We start from the raw sequence: 15,824 nt of genomic DNA, 5'->3' as shown, positions 1-15,824 counted from the left end.
TTTTGAACAGATTACATAAATACCTGCTACTCCCATCTTCTCTCTGCCTCCTCAAACTTCCTTGAAAGAGTGTCCAACAAGGCCCTGTTTTATTCCCATCTCTGGCCACTCTTGTTCAGTGTTTATCTTGAACCCTGTGCCCCACCACCTTCGGAAGTGACCCGCCAGGATGATGTTGTCCATCATGTGAGGACCTGCAGCCTGCCTGTGCCAGGGAGCCGGGCATGCTGCTGCAGATAGAGCTCAGACACTTCAGGGAGTAGCTTGTCTCTGACAGGCAGTTACTTCCTCTCAGCTGAGATGAGTTACCGAGTTGCTGCATGATCAAAGTCCATTTGATTGCAGAGTTAACGTAAGGGGTTGTTGAAATTGAGTTTTCACTCGTTTACTTTGCTTTTAAATGGAATGGAGCTCATGTGGTGAGTTTCCAAGCTCCAGCTGAGACTCGACCGTGTTGGTCCACCAAGAGTGCATGTCACTTTTTTCCTCTTGTGTATAGCATGACTGTCAAGTTTGTGAGAGCCTGTGCTTTCTCAGTACTTAATGAATACAAATTTTTCCTGTATGTCCTGGACCCTCGTGCACCTTCACCAATGCAAGCAGTTACCGTGCAGTCTGTGTTTCATTGATGAGATGTAATGTATGCTTCTTGGTGTGTGAAAATGCAATGTATTGATAATCTTGTTTGTAGTCCTTGCTGTTCTAACACCCAGGATCTATACATCTCTTGCATACTTTCAGCTGCTGTCATGACAACCCAGTTCTGTGGATTCCTACTTAACCTGCCACCCCAGCAAGTCTTCTCTATATGCTCTTCATAACTCCTATGTGATTTCATCAGAGTACCAATAATGAAAGGAGGGCAGGGAGACTCCACTGTGAGTTTCTTTACCCAGGTCTTTTGCAAATCCATGTCTGTCCTTTTGTAGATACCAGCTGCTGCTCTGAGTAGCCATTTTGCTGTACATTGTCCTGTGTCTGTTCTCCATGCCAGACCACTATAGGTTGCAACATCAGCTTTGTGCTGTTTCATTCTTTCATTGCTGTAAGAGAGTTGAATTCTATCTGTGTCTCTGTAACAATATTACCTTGGTGTTACGGCTTTTTATCTGTATTGCAGAATGTTTTGTTGAACAGATTAGTTCTACTATCCGTTTTATTAGTGGAAGAAACTGGTGCAGGGGTGAAGATCTAGGCACTGATATGTTTTGATTCCTCTTAGTAAGTGGTAGATCACTTTTTTCCTCCCGCTTCTTACTTTAACAACAACACAATTACAAACGAAGTGAAATTACTTGAATTTTTCTGAAATTCATATGTGTTCTTCGGATTTAGTTGATAGACCTGGTGAAAAGTTCTGAACTTCTAGACTTCAGAACGTGGCACTGTTATTAAAATTATGTAAATTCTGTTTATTCCCATGCTTGTGCCAGCATGCATGGTTGTATAGATTAGGAAATGATCTAACAATAACTTTCTATTTTTCACTGATGGATTACAGAGTTTGGTTCTCTCTGGATCATTGCATGGCTTCACAAACATTTGTGCCTGCACAAGTGTGAGGTAGGAATAAGCAGACAGATGGCAGAACTGCTGCTTTCAGCAGCCTTGTGAGCTGATTATGTTTGTGCAGTTGGGGATGCAACTTCGAAAAAGTTGCTCAGTATTACACGTAAAATTTTAGGTCAGGGAACAAATTGCTCCTTTTAAATGTTCAGAGGTAGCATGATTTCTGGCATTCACAATATTTGCAGGCAGTCTTACCGACAACTGGGTAACTCACAAAGATAAGATGTTGACTTTGAAGCTGGGCTTCATCCTGTACAGCAAAAAAAAACTGAATGAGAAGTGGTGTTTTTCAGTGAATGTGTATTTCAGCTTTCTGCCTCGAATTCATTTGGAGGTTTTGTCCATAGACTGAAATACCTGGTCTAAGAGAAGTATCCTAAAATAAGGGTTTGTATGTAAAGTATAGAATTATTTTTTAAAGTTATGTTAATTACAGGGAGGATGAAAGATCTGTGATCAGGTATCCTCACACAAACATGACTCATATTCATTGCAGGTCTTTGAACAATGAAACTGGTTATGATCAAAGAAAAGCAGGTGGCTGAATCACTTGGACAAGGGGTTCTGACATGTCTTTAGAACAGAACCTGCTTTTGACACCTCTGGATTTTTCTGACTTTCTGATTCCAAGATGAGGACAGTGTCAGGGCAGCAAATTCAAGGCAGTAGGAATGAGTCAAAAAGCTTATTTTGAAAAGGTGCACGTTTTGAACTCTTGGGCAGCCTGTACATGGATGAAATAGTTGGCATTTTCCTATCTCTGAAATTCCTAAACCCCAGAGAATAGGGTGTCGAAGGTATTGCTAGGGAGGTGTTGGGCTGGAGAGGGTGGTGACTCATGGAGTTAAAAGACGATTGCTGGAAGACACAATCTCTCCAGTGGTATTTTGTTGAGAATAGTCTGAGCAAGTGCTTCCAGCCATGGACTTATCTCTTGTAGGCTCCACGGATCTGCTGACATTTTATTCTGTCACTCTTAATTGAAGAACTTTCTCATACCTTTAATATCTCTTCACTTTGGCTTGTTCTCTAAGCCACCCTTCACCTTCTTTGCAGGATATGTCCTGCAGTGCCTGTGTGTTGTTTCCACCAATGTGGTGGCTCTCAAATTACAGGTGCAGAAGGCATGTAGAAATTATCCTGGTGATGTGAACACTGATACAAAATTTGAAAATTGCTGACCCAGACGAAATTGTCTCTTGGACAAAGTGTAATTTAGACTTTGTTTTTGAGACTCAGTTTGATGAATAAGTTATAGAACACTGAACTTGTTTAAAAGCAGATTTTTTAGACGTGTCCATAGAAATGAATTGTAAGGGGATGCAGGAAGAGTTGTAGAAGCATTTTAGCCCACTCATTTATGGAGAAGGAAAACTGAGTAGCCTTTTTCCCTGTATTTCTTGCCTTTCTGACAAATAATTCCTATCCTTTTATTGCTTATCTGGTTTGGTCTTGTGCAATACACAAGATGGACCATCATGATTAGTGGAAACAATATCATGTCCGGCCTTCCATTGTGGAAGTGGAAAGGAAGTGTTTACTAGTGTGAAGGGGCTCAAGGTTCACACTGCCGCTCTCTGCTGTTTTCCTTCTAGTTGGAAAGTGTTTGAGTGGAAGCACAAGAAGGTTGGGACAAGAGAGGGAGGGTGTGTGAAGAGAAGTTCAGTTGAAACTCTGCTGTGGGGAATGAGGAGGACTTTTTTCTTAGAATCTCATGTCTCTGCTCACTGTAATGATTTCCCTTGGGACATAGAAATCACTTTTCTGAGTTTTTCTCCTGCACAGTTTCTGCTTCAAGCTCTTCATCTTGCCTACTTAATTTTAATATCAACATCTTTGTGGAGAAGACATTTTCTGGCAGTTCATCAGGTTAACTCTTTTGCCAGTTGTTTGCTTTTTGTAGTCCCTTCTTGAAGGTTTCCTGCTAGTGAGCAGGATTATTTTAGTGGTGACCGCCTGTACTTGATACAATTTGTAAGGGGAGTAATTTGTTTTGCCCCTGTCATCTGGTACTTGGTGAACAAGAATACAAGTTTGCAGCTGGAATAAGTGATGGGGCCTGTGCCCTGCTTCCCATATGTCTGAACAGCTCTTTAGAAATTGTATTCAAATGCCTAGATGAAGACTGGCTCACATCTTCCTCATCTGTCAAGGGATTGCCTCTGTTCCAGAGGCAATAGGTGCTGCCTGTAGCTGACTTTTGTACCTGTGGTGGTTCTGGTGCTTTAGGGAAGCTAACAGCCCTGTGCACATGTGGAAGTGTTGCTAGCTACCGTGTTCTTTGCCACAGGAATAATCTGTATGGCTTGACCATCTTCTGTGATTGAAGACCTCAGGATTAAAATGTTATCCAGGTGATAGCCAGTTTTGAGCTAAAGACTTAGCTCAAAAATTTATCTGTTCCTTTCTTCATTGATGACTTGTGGTATTTTGCAACAACTGTTTGTTTGGCTGCAGGACAGAGATGCAGATGTGCGGCCATGTTGATGTGCCTGGCTTTTGTATTTCATTGTGTTCTCAGGTCTAAGATCTGTTAATTTACATAATCTGAAAGGATATGGAGTAGCAGTACTACACTACCTTAATAATTTGTTAGTGAAGTTTGGAAACATTTCAATTCAATGCAGCTTAAAAATAGGTAGTTAGAGATAGATAGTCTTGTGCCCATTAGTTTTCTCACTCAAGGAAAGTTGTGATTCTACTCAAAGCAAGTGTAACATAACTATGTAGTAAAGAAACAGTTCTAGGGTTACTGGATATCCAGGATTTTTTCTTAGTTACTATGTCTTGGTAAAGTGTTGGTGGAGAATTGCTGGAAATTTTGATTGAAATAGCTTAAAATCTTCCTGTACAGCCCCAAAGCTGATTTTTTCCTGCAGTGTTAACTGTCCGATGCTTTCTGTTAAGGCACTGAAGAGAAATGAGACTTGTCTGTAGGTGTGTACATATGCTTACAAATACACGTGAATAAAAATGTTACGGCTTGCAGCTGATAGGATTTAATGCTTTTCTCAATTTCTTGTTTTTTGGCTGAAGCCCGACTTCCTGATTTAGTCTCTACAATTTCATGTAATGTTGGAACATTGCTCTTAATTACTTGCTTGCTTTGGTATACGCTTCTTTACCAGCTTTTCTTTGAAACTTTATCTGGAAACCTAGAATTTCATATTGTCTTAAAAAACCCAGCAGTATTCTTTCTCTGCAATTCCTATGCAGAGTTGAGCTGTACCTATTGTCATTACTGCTCTTGATGCCAGGAATGTGAAACTTTGGTTTTTTTCTGCAGGACTTGTTTGTATGGCAGTGGAGACTTACACTGTTTTATGGCAGACTCAGTAATAATTTGTATTTATTGTTACACTCCAATATTACACAGCAGCTATAATGATTGCTGGGACATGGCCAAAGATCAACATGGAAACACACAGGGAAGTTTTCTTTCATGTCTGTGTGTCTGTCTGACTTCATTCTGGTTGTCATGTGGATTTGTATAAGGTTAAGTATTTTCTTCTGAATTAACAGAATTCAGAATTAACAGGGTGTATTGGTCTTTACTGTTAAATGTTGGAATACGAAGTGATGGCTCTTTCAGAGTGGCATTCTGTGGTAGATGCTTTGAAAATATAGTGCAATAGAGAATGTGTATTTTGGCTGGCATTGGCAGTGCTCAGCAGGGAATTCCTAGCATATCTAAAAGCAGATCTGGTGAATGCATCTTGGTGCAGCAGAGGGGCAGAAAGGATAAGGTTGCATGGCTTCAGAAAGTTGTCTTTGCCAGTAGGTTCATCCTCTGATATGACTGGTGAACTAAGAAAATAATGCTATGATAAACTCCAAATTAGGTTATCTGTAATTTGAGGACTTTTTCCTTCATAAGTTCATTTTAGTGAGCTGTTCTTATGTGCAGATGAGGTAGTTCCTATTAGTACAGGAAATGAAATAATTGACAGTCTTAAGGATAGACCCTGATTTTGAGCTAAAAGCAGTCACCACAAAGTTATACTAAGTGCTCTAATTCTCTGCAGTACTAATTCTGTGGAAGTTAATTGTTCTCATACTCCTTGAAGGATGAAGAAGAGTCAGGAACCACCTCTCCTTGTGCTATCAGTCTGGTCATTCATTTTTATTGCCTGCTTTGGTTTAGTTACATTCGTGCTGTTTGTCGTATTTTCTTTTTCCTATTTTGTGCTTTATGTTCTTGCTAAAGATTTTCATGGAAATTCAAATTTTAACATTATTTTTGACATTTAAACTCCCTGTCTGTCAGAAAAATATATTTTCTGTCTAGATTTGGTTTACTTCACACATATGTCTAACTTCAATATTTATTTGCTAGAAATTGTTGAGATGTTAATGATTTAAGAATGCAAATATTTTATTTGGAGCTGCTGAAAGAGTATGCAACTCTACCTTCTCTTCAGTTGTGAGTTAAATATAATAAAAATGTTATCTAGCATGGAACACTAAAACAAGATAAATTTAATGTTGGCACTTTTTGGTTGCTGACAGTTAAAGGATAACCAGAAAATAAAAGTTTGTTACCCTGGGCTAGTTCATTTTGCTTAGTTTACAGATCTAGACTGTGACCAGTCAATGAATGAAACGTAGTCTAGTTTTAGGTTCTCTGAAAACTTATGCCATAATTAATGGAGCAAGCTCAGTACGTGAAGGTGTCTATTTTTGCATTAAGTAACTGTTTACAGTTAAGTGCAGGTTTTCTGCAGCATCAAATTATTATCTTCAGAAGTAGAAGTGTTAGTTCTTTGGTATATAATATATACTGGTGGTTTGTGGCAAGAGTCTCCATGGAAGGCAGGAAATATGTAAATTATTTAAAAATAATAATAGACTCACCAGAGTTTGGCCAATACAGAAACAGTTGCTAGGCTGGAGGCCAAAACAAGTCCAGTCAGGCCCTGACTCTCATTAGCAAGGCATTATGAAAATGCTTGACTTTTTTTTTTTAATATTTATGCTGCTAAGGAGTGGGTTATTAAAATTGGTACTCAGCTTAGCATTGCAAAGTTTGCATTTAAATAACAAGATAGGGCAACTCTACTGTGGTTATAATTGACAAATTCTTAAAAACGTGTCCTTGATAAAAAAGCATGCTGGGAGTGCAATAGCTCTCAAATGGAATATGACTGAGTTGGTCCTAGTGATGCACTACCTCACTGTGTGATAGTACTGTGGTATATGCTGACCAAAAGCCAGGCTGTTTATCAGTCCAGCACTATAAACAAGTCAGCATCATTCCTGGGCTACTTGTATGACCTTCTTAAAAGCCATTCATTTTCATGACTGGGGTGTTGGCTAAAGGAATCAATGTAAAGAGCTTCATTTCTGAAGTGGGATACCTTCCTTTTCCATTGGTCAGAAGCATATTTGCTGAGATCTTTTTTTTGCATTTGTGTTAGCCCTTCACAACTTGTGTCTCCTAACAGACTGCATGTCTGTGTCCATGCCTTACAGGATATTTGAAGTTTTTGTAGTCTGACTGGGCTTTGATAACTTCCTGGAAGGCAGTGTTTGTTGTGAGTACGTGGATATTGCTTTGCCACACTAAGTACTTGCAGCCAGGATTATTTAAGTGCTAATTTCATGAGAATGACATCTTATGGAATGTAGAACAGCTCCATGGAGTTGTGACAAGGTCACTGGGCCAGCAGCCATATAGAGATCTGTATGTCTTCCCAGAGCACTCTTATGTTATAAAGATGGAGTTCTCACAGTCCTTAATGGTATATAAAATCTCACCCTATGCTTTTCTTTCCATTAGCTTGAAATCTGTGGCACCTTTGGTGAAGTTGAACCTAGGGCTGCAGTGATTGTAATATATATGCCATAGACATACTCCTGTAATTTATCTTTTGCTCCTCTGCCACCAAAGATGTCTCCTCTCCAGACTTTGTAGGTACACCATGGGTTCTAGCATCTGTGAGGCTCTCTGCTTTACTGAGTGGTACTTGGAGGCCATGTTTGACACAGAAGAGAGAGGAAGAGAAGGATCCCGGTCATAAGTTTTTATCTTTCGCATCAGTATTGCTTCTGCTTTATATTTTCTGGAAGTTAAAACACTTTCCTTGTTTTCCATGAGGTGCTTTGTACAGAGATAATTCTGTGGGTGAACTTTATGAGATTTAAGTGTATTAAGGTAGAAAGAAGTGTGTGATTCTCCACTGGTGGACAGAAGTGTGGGCCAACTAAGTAAATCTGGTTGCTTCCAGCCCCTTTCTCTAGGTGAATGTAAGAATATAAGGGTTGGGTGCCACACTATTTTCCTTACTCGGTAAGTGAGCACAAGGGTAAGTTCAGCTGCCAAGGAATGGCAAGTTTGCAAGGCTGTTCTTTTCTGTATAAATAAATTTGCTGAAAGATTGGCTTTTGGGAGAGATGATGTGCTAGTCAAGAGGTCCCTTGTAAGGACCTTTATGAGGTAGAAAAAACATATTTTTGTATTCCTCAATACTTTGACTACCACATTAAATATGCAAAGAAAGTGCTGCACCAAACTTCTCCAAGGAGTTTTTCTGCAGAGAGACTGTTGAGCGGGTACTTGAAGAACCCAGAGAAAAGGTGTAGTAGGGAAAGAAGCCCCGTCAAAGAGTGCTGCAGTGCCTGAAGGGAGGTGACTAACTGCAATTGAAGTATCTCTTACGCATGAGGGGAATAAAACTCCAGCAAGCCACTGACACAAATTAAAAACTGCAAGCCAACCAATAGAAGGCAAGTTCTTTTGGTACAGTGTTGCACAAGCAGTTATCCAAACTCTGAAGAACTAAATGGTAATACAGTATTCAAACTGATACCTAATAACATGCTGATAGAATGAGGAGTTGTAGTAATGAGGTTCACTCTTCCTTAAGAAATAGGAGCAGGATTCTAGTTCTGATTCAGTTCACTAAAACTGAAAAATTATCAGATAGAGAAGAGGCAGACAGCAGAAATCTCACATGGGATATTTCCCACCATAGTACCTGAATTCTTCCAAAATACTGGGACTAAAAGTTGAGAGAATATATAAAGATTGGGGCTGTTCATCTGGAAGGAACACTGGATAAACCCAAGCAGTAAAGTGTTATAAAGAAGGATAAACACAAATTACCTTTTCCTTAATTCACAGGGAAAAGGTTCAAGTGAAACAAGTGTTCCTGTGTACATTTAACCACTGTGGTCTCTTTTCACCTCAAGGATGAAGTATTGCAGTTTTCTGTGCTTGGAGAGCTTGAACTTTTAAGATAGAAAATTTAAGCCACTGCATGAAGTAGCTCCCAGCAGTACCTCTTTTTGGGAGAATATGAGATCTGTGCTTCAGGTTGTTTGGTGCCAACTGCTATTTTTTCCCCCCTTTTTTTTTTTTTCTCCTTTTGGAGGATTTCAAGGTGTTAAGTTTATTCACATACATAATGTAAATGTTTTGGAATAATTAACTCAAAGACTATGTACTACCCTTTGCTATCCTGCTAATTTAAGTATGCTTTCTCTTTTTTCAAATGTGTTGAGATGCTCAGCAGCAGCAGATTCTTGTTTGTCCTGAGCTGAAATAGTTACGCTAGACAGGGTAGATGAAGGTAGAGGAACATGATGAACACTTTGCTACTACAATATGAGATAGATATTATTCTTTCTCTGACCAGTGGTCATATAAATGTATGGATGACAGATATACATCCAATAGTTAGGCAACATAAGCATAATACACTTTCTTGGTTGTCATTTTATATAGAATGTTTAATGGAAATTGCTCTGGAGGAGCAAGCTAAGCCGGTTCAGAGTGGACTTCGACATTTTGGCACTAAATTTTAGGGGAGATGACAGAAATTTATTGGAAGAGGCCATTGCAGAGAGATCAGTAATGTTCAGGTGGTTCCACTGATAAGGCCTCCGTTTGTTTTTAAGTGATTAGATTATTAAAAAGAAGAAAAGATATAATCTTACATAAAAACACTGAATGGCTGTCGGATCTGAGTGTTTCTGGGGCTTTGCAGGTTCTGTCCAACTTTTCTATATGCAAGTTGTTAGAGGAGGCAAGCGGGACTTAAATATGAATCACTGCAGTGGTGTTTTGGAGGGTTGTGTTTTGTTTCCTGGCCATGTGATTATGATGAACAGACCTGGATGAGGCCTTCATACCTTTTGTTCTTAATGTAAAAAATAAGGCACCTGAACCTACTTTTCTTTGTCACGTTAGTATAGAGAGAAATTGGCTGTTACTGCAATTGTTCTTTCCCTTGACTGGATTACCCTGCCAAGAAGCTCTCCAGATTTGGCTCAGGATATTTTTGCCTAAATTGGCAACCTGGAGGCATACCCTTTTCCCCTCCTTCTTTTCCCTTCCCCCCCTGTAATCCACTATATCTGAAATGAATCACAGTTGTATTCATGTTAGCTTGACTCCTTTAAGGGCTATTGTTGCTTCTCAGTTAAGTCACAAAATTTGCAATGATTTTTTTTTTCAGAATAGTTTTTTCATTTAGGGTTCTCATAGTCACAGTATCCTCTTTCATATTTTGGGGTACTGTTCAGTGACTCCTTTCCTTGAGAATAGTTCATGCAATTTTAAGTCTGCTAATACAAGCTGAAGACAAGACCTTCTGAAAATCATACTGCATCTTGTGTTTCTGTTCAAGTTGCGTGAGCACCATTCTTTTATGGACATTTTGAAGCTGTGAAGAGGGCATGGTTACACATTCTATTCCCTGCTAGAGCCAGTAAGTTATGGTTGTGTAGAGAGACAAGATCTCTTGATTTACTGAGTGTTGGAAGTGGAGATGAGCAGGAAGAAAAGGAGCCAGTAGTGATGTCTTTTAGCAGTAATTCTCCCCACCACCCCACCCACCCCACTAGCAATGAGTAGATTATAAATGAAGTTTTACTGAGGTGAAGTTGGAAGAAAGATGAGAATGTTTTGCAGGAATAGTTGAAATACTTCAGGGGCTATACTGTTAGAAATTGAATGAAAATTAGTGTTTTTTAGAACAATGCCGTGTACCTCAGGAGGACATAAAAAATGCTTCTGTAAGTTAGGAATTTGTTTCTCTCCTTAATGGTTTTCTGGTATTATCAGTTGACCATCAGATTGCTTAGCTTTCATTATGCTATAGATATATAAAGGGCAAGTGGCTATTTTAAAGAGTAATTATAAGTAAGAATAGAAAAATACTAAATACAGTTTTAAAATGGAGTGACTGAGAGCTTACTAGCAAAAGTTTATGGTTCTGCTGCTCTCAGGAGAAAGACATCTTGTGTTTGCAAAGCAGGGCAGCCAGAATGCTTGAAAGTGTGAAATCAGCCTGTAAAGGAAGATGAGAAGGGTTGGGCTGCTTTAGAGGACCAGAACAGTGACTAAAAGGTAGAAAATTTGATTGAGGAGAGGTGTGTATGTGTGTATACATTCTGGTCTGTCTCTCTATATATATGTATATGTATATCTTTGTGTGTGCATATGTATAGGAAGAGAATGACAAAGGGACACAAATTAACTCTTTAAATCAGATGTACTGTTAGAAGAACAAAAGGATATTAAGAGGCTGAATTAGTTTTAGATTGAGTCTAAGGTTTCTACTTTCTGGAGCAGTGTGGTGTTATTGTAACCACTAATAGGATTAGTGGGGGGAAGCAATCCAAATAGTTTAGACAGATCTTGATTGCTTTATGATAAGATATATATGACACATTGCCTTTGGTAGTAAGCTTACTAGATTTGATAGTTTAAAAGGTCCCTCCGAGTTCATTGGAGTAGACTTGGGCTTTAGGCATCAGTGTAGCGTTTTACCTTCTCATGGGTCCCCTTTGGAAAGGGACTGATAGATGGCAATAATCCTGTTCCTTGTTTGCTTCTGCTTTGGGAATATGTTTTAGATTGAGAAATCTTCTGGTGATTAAGTTTTCAAGAATGAAGACAATATTTTTTCTATGATAATGTGACAAAGCTTGTCTTCTCCATATCATCTTATTGTCTTTATTTCTTGCCTTAAAATTCCTCTTCAGTTTTTTTTTAACTGACACTGTGATCATTGCCAAGTTGTTCATGTCCTCATGTGCAGCCATGCTAATTAGTAATTATTCAGTAATACTTCTGACATGAAGTTAAGTGCTGTCACCAATGAATTCTGTATCTGAATATGGGGATAAGTCAGTTTTTAACTGTGGCAATGATGGTTTTCTTGTCTGAAGAAGATTGTTTATGGGGAATAGTGATGATAGATGAATTTTATTATGTCTAAGGACTTAGATGAACTGTCTTTAGGCAGTTTCTGATAGACCTTATTTTTGAGCAGATTACTTGTTTCACTGTGAGTTCAGAGATGCCCAAGCTCTCTGACCTGGTTGCGTCTAGCAGGATTACTAACTTACTTAGTGGGGGTTGTTCTCTAATAAATTGTTTCGCTTTGACAGAGAAACTTCTACCTTTCTTTCCAGCCTGCTTTTGGTTTGAGTAAGATTTATGACTTTCTTGAAGTGGAGATGAATAGAAGCAAACATTGGTCAATAACAGAGCTCTGTGGAGGTAATGAATTTGGAGAATATTATGTGTATAAATAATTTTTCATTAGATTGAAACTGAACCATAACTCTGCTGTTGTTCACATTGAACTGGGAATGGGGTATTGGTTTTTCTGAACACAGGATCTTTTGCTCTTAATAAGAATGGTTACCAAAATAAAACTCAAGGAAAGGATTCAAATGGCAAACAAAGTATATGTTAAGCAGTAATGGTTTTTTTGAGTAGTGATACTGGAGATTTTACTGCTTACTTCAGCCACCTAATAAAATGGATTTTTATTTGAACAGCATTTCATGACTGCAAAGAAAGGAGCAGTGTAGGAGCACGTTTTCTATGAAAGGGAGTGACAGGGAGCTGAAGAGACAGGCTCACCCTGAGGTGTCAGGGAAAGTTGAGGCTTCCACGTTTATGTTGAAATGTTAGAAGACTTAAAGTTGGTAATTTTGAAATTGTGGTATGTGAAGAACTTTTAAAGCAAAGCTGCGATTTGGTGGGTTGTTTGTGTGGCTTTGTTTATTTATTTATTTTTTAAACCAAAACAACAATAAAGTGATATAATAGGTGATAATTTCTTCTAGAGTTGGTAATATGGTTGTTTATTAGTGTTTTTATATGGTCATCCTGCTGTTCCTCCTCATCTCAGTTTAGGTTTCCCACATCAGCTGAAGTGTGCCAACTGCTACTTGTGTTTTAGGCTTGGATGCAGTTGAGGGAGTGGCAGCCTCTATGGAGCTGAAACTGGAAATGATGATCAGAGAAAGTCTGACCTCACACCATGAAGTGGAACATGCCACCACCTGGTGTGTGGTCTGGCACAGAGCTGAGTGCTGTTCCTGAGGTGGATGCTGTGCCACTGGCTGTATCTTACCAAAGTCAAATGTGTAAATCCATGCTTTAGTTTTCAGTAAACCTTGCTAATCACAGTGTAGACCCATCTTTCTTTCGCAGGTTACTGAAAGAAAAATTAGTGCCAGCCTCCAGCTGTCAGATCTGAGGTTGCAGCCTGAAGTCAGGTCAGGGAGCAAGGTGCCACAATAGTGGAATTATTCTGCTTTGGAGGAGGTGAAAATAGGAGATCTGGCACCTTGAAGTATTGCAGTGAGAAATCCAAAAAGGAGCAATTTGGACTCTGTTGTTTTCAAGGGATTTGTAGTGTTTTTCATAGACCTTTAAAAGCTATCTACCTTTACCTGTGTTGATTAAAAAAAAAAAATGACAGTTGGATGGTTGAATGTTTAGGTTTTTTTGGAGTAATGATAAATCTCCAGTGGTTTCACCTTTAGAAAGTTCCTTGATTAGCCAATGTACAGATTTAATAACAGCAAAATAATATTCATCTTTAGATCTATGATTTGGTCTACAGTTTTATTTTAACTAATTCCTAGAATGGTTGAATCATGGTTGTATGGGATCTGCTCATAGGTGGTGAGTTGGTTTGGGGCTTTTTGGTAGTATAACAAATAACTGTCTTCAACAAACCCAGAAAATTTATACTAAATTAAATACTACACATATTTTTGTGGCATAGTTGTAGGATACAATATTTTCAGAGAACTCCTGATACTACTTTTGAAACGCTGTATATATACTTTGCTGTTGTGCAGTGTAGTTGTATTTTGTGTTAGTTTCAGAAATGTGTCATTTTCAGGGTTAATTTTGAAGATGTTAGCTTTTTGCATTCATAAAATATCTACTGAACAAAAACAAGACATGAACACAAAGATTTTGATATGTCAAAATTAAAATATGCTCTGGTTATTTTCTAGAGTTTTCAGTCTGATAGGATGATTTTTGAAATTCAGTTTTGACATTTGAAAGGATCTCACTGAAGGTTTCTCTACATAGTTATGAAAGACTGTTTGCATCTCGTGGTGTTTGAGAGAATGTTTAATTTTAGAAGGTAGTGTTTCAGCTTTGTTGTGGAAATACTGTACTGTCTTTGAGATTAATTCTGAGTCTTTCAGAATTTTGTTTTTCTTTAGTCTTGTTAGTATTGAATAGCTGACTAACTCATGCAGTGTATTTGTGTCCTGTGAGCCACTTAAATGACATTATAGAACTGGAGTGCAATTTCCCAATCTGACTTTACTCACATACCAAGATTATTGCAGATGTAATTAATGCTCTGACTATGGTTTGCTGGTTTGGGGAAGTAATATGAGTTAAATACAGCCTTTGGATGAGACTCTATGTCCAGGGCAAACAGAACATCCTCATACATGTAACCCACACTCTCCCTTGAACCACTTGCATTCATCAGTGTATGCTGGCTGTGCTGTTTCTGCTTGATAAGTCAACAGCAGATACTCTGCTGCTTTTTGTTAGGTTATTTCTTTTGCTGAGTTTTAAGACTTTTTTCTGCTGAATTTTTTAGAATGTTAAATGCCAGAGCTGGCATTTAGGGATGTGTCTTCTCATGTGGTCTGGGAAAAGATGGCACCCTTGCAAACAGCCAGTATTAATTTTAGGCTGACAAGAGCTGTGGCTTAAGTTGTTTTAACCTGAGTTTGTCTTCTGCTCTGAGAATGTAAATGCTTTTCTGGTTGAGACCGTAAGCCTGTGTCTTGGTTTGAAAGACAGGTATTTTCTAAGGAAAGGCGAGAACCCCTTTCCTGAGATGCAGAGTGCAGCCCCTTCCCTTCTAATTATTATAGTTTCAAATCAGAGGCTGTCAGGCAGGAGATATGGGGATAGGAATAACAGTTCTTTACTGGTATCTAACAAGGTAAAATAGCAGAAACAACAACAGCTATAAAAATTTGACAACAATACAGAACAGTATAACTCAGTTCCAGTCCCTTTTGGCCGCAGGCCGTCTCCCTGCGCTCAGTTACCGGTGCTGTGGGCAGGGCAGGTCCCGCGCAGTTGAAGAGGGCTGGGTGATGGCGGCAGCGGCCCAGGGGTGAGAGGGATGGGGAAAGTGACTCCCCCCTCACGGTGTCGGTCGTGGTGCTCGGCAGAGTGTCCGGAGGTAGTAGGATGAGGTGGGAGAGCAGCAGAGCGATGTCCAACGGCAGGGAGGGTGGCTCTCGGCGCTGGGATGCAGGGGAGATGCCAGGTCGGAGCGCGGGCCATCCTCCTCTCACTCCACGAGCGAAGCGAGAGCCAGCGAGCCCACTCCAGACCCCTGTCCCACTTTTTCCTTTTCCGGTCTCCCCCCATCCCCCCACCCCCCTGCGAGAGAAGACTATTGCTACTAAGGTATAGCCACAACTACTTAGCATAACAATGGGAGAAATTCCACAGAAAGAAAAGGGAACAATTCAACCTCCAACAGCCTGCCTGCTGTACCTAGCAGTGCTAAAGATTACAGTGAAGCGAATTTTTTTTTTTTTGGGTGGACTTACCTCAATGATTTTTTCCAGGTTTTGGCACATTGAGGAGGTAGATTGGTGCTTGCAAGTACCAGAAGCTGTGAAAGAAAAAGCAATCACGTAACAGATTTCCTTTTGTGATTCTGCTGTTAACAGCATTGCCAATTGTTTGCCCTACATCTAATAACTCAGTCATCAGAACAAAGCTTACAGGCTAGAATATAAGGCTAAACAGGGATTTTTTTTCCCCTTATTTAATTCATCTGGGTGCATCATGGTGCTTTTACGCACATAGTTGCAGACATGGCAATATATGGCAAGCCTTTTGGATTATGATTTTAAGGTAGTGAAGGAGCCTGCAATATGTAGCAGAACCATGTGCAGGCTGTCAGAAAGTCTTGAGCATATTTTGGTTGGCTGAAGATTACATTTAC

At 39.3% G+C, this 15,824-nt stretch overlaps 1 protein-coding gene across 4 annotated transcripts in view; it reads left to right on the top strand.

Annotated features, from left to right (window-relative positions):
* Positions 1–15,824, top strand: part of AMMECR1 (AMMECR nuclear protein 1) — a 104,319-nt gene that overhangs the window by 27,159 nt on the left and 61,336 nt on the right. The gene's annotated exons all lie outside the window — the stretch shown is intronic.

The sequence above is a fragment of the Sturnus vulgaris genome, chromosome 14 (assembly GCF_052056855.1).
Source record: "Sturnus vulgaris isolate bStuVul1 chromosome 14, bStuVul1.hap1, whole genome shotgun sequence".
NCBI lineage: Eukaryota > Metazoa > Chordata > Aves > Passeriformes > Sturnidae > Sturnus > Sturnus vulgaris.
The sequence above is the reverse complement of the archived record's forward strand: the minus strand, read 5'-3'. Positions and strand labels throughout refer to the sequence as shown.